Source organism: Neophocaena asiaeorientalis, unplaced genomic scaffold (assembly GCF_003031525.2).
Source record: "Neophocaena asiaeorientalis asiaeorientalis breed wild unplaced genomic scaffold, Neophocaena_asiaeorientalis_V1.1 scaffold678, whole genome shotgun sequence".
Taxonomy (NCBI): Eukaryota; Metazoa; Chordata; class Mammalia; order Artiodactyla; family Phocoenidae; genus Neophocaena; species Neophocaena asiaeorientalis.
Window position 1 is genome coordinate 82,422 of NW_020175038.1, and position 1,511 is coordinate 83,932.

The 1,511-nt window shown below is 34.7% G+C and overlaps 1 pseudogene; it reads left to right on the forward strand.

The window, feature by feature from the left end:
* Positions 1–289: 289 nt before the first annotated feature.
* On the forward strand, positions 290–1,028 carry LOC112411796 (60S ribosomal protein L7 pseudogene; annotated as a pseudogene).
* The last annotated feature ends 483 nt before the right edge of the window (positions 1,029–1,511 follow it).

Below are 1,511 nucleotides of genomic sequence, written 5' to 3' on the forward strand. Positions count from 1 at the left end.
TTTAGATCAAATGACTCTTTTTTAAATTTCACTTATATGAGATTTTAGTTGAAATAGATGCTAAAATTTACATTTTATATAGTCAAAATACATTAACTGAAGTACAAAGATTTTTTGACTAAGCTGAAGTAAAATTAACTTTTTAAAAAGACGTTACCATGACTGTATGATTTTTCTTTCTTTGCTGCTCATCATTATTATCTTTTTTTTATCAATTGGATTTTAGATTTGAAATTTTGAAGAATTACCTTAAAAATCAAGCTATTTGGCCTCTTTTCTGGCTGGAACCATGGAGGGTGCAGAAGAGAAGAAAAAGAAGGTTCCTGCTATGCCAGAAACCCTGGAAAAGCAAAAGAATTTTGCAGAGCTTAAGATCAAGCACCTAAGAAAGAAGTTTGCCCAAAAGATACTTCGAAAGGCAAGGAGGAAGCTTATCTATGAAAAAGCTAAGCATTGTCACAAGGGATACAGGCAGATGTAGAGAATTCAGATTCGAATGGCTAGGATGGCAAGAAAAGCTGGAAACTTCCATGTACCCATGGAACCCAAACTGGCATTTGTCATCAGGATCAGAGGTATCAATGGTGTGAGCCCAAAGGTCTGTAAGGTGTTGCAGCTTCGTCGCCTCTTTCAGATCTTCAATGGCACCTTTGTGAAGCTCAACAAGGCTTCAATTAACATGCTGAGAATTGTGGAGCCATACATTATAGGGGATACCCAAACCTGAAGTCAGTAAATGAGTCTATCTACAAGCGTGGTTATGGCTAAAGCAACAAGAAGCGAATTGCCCTGACAGATGTGTTGACTGTTCGATCTCTTGGTAACTATGGCATCATCCGCATGGAGGATCTGATTCATCAGATCTATGCTATTGAGAAGTGTTTCAAAGAAGCAAACAACTTCTTCTGGCCCTTCAAATTGTCTTCTCCACGAGGTGGAATGAAGAAAAGACCACCTATTTTGTAGAAGGTGGAGATGCTGGCAACAGGGAAAACTAGATCAACAGGCTTAATAGAAGGATGAACTAAGGTATCTGCCATGATTTTGTAATCTGGTCAGTTAATAAACAGTGACTGCCTTTAAATTGAAAAAAAGTTGACCTGTTTGTTCTACAATGGTATTAATTATGTAAACAAACGAGTCCTCTAAATTTTGGTTGCATTTTGTTCAAAATCACTTTGAAAACCTTAATCAAGTAGTCAACAAATGAATACCAAAAAAATACAGCATGAAGAATTCAGTGAATGACAATTACTGGAAACAAAATTTGTATATAAGAACACATTAAATTTATCCCCAAAAAAGCATGAAGGAAATTTAAACATATTAAATGATGAGAGCACAAATAATGTGCAACATTTTATTTTAAAATTGTATAAACATGCTTTAGAATATCTCAAACTGTGCAAAGCACATTTTGATTGAGAGCTTCTTTAAAAATCATATAAGTTTATGTTTTTAGTGATGTAAAATGAAATTGAGAAAGCCTATGATTTTGAGGCATCTTAATT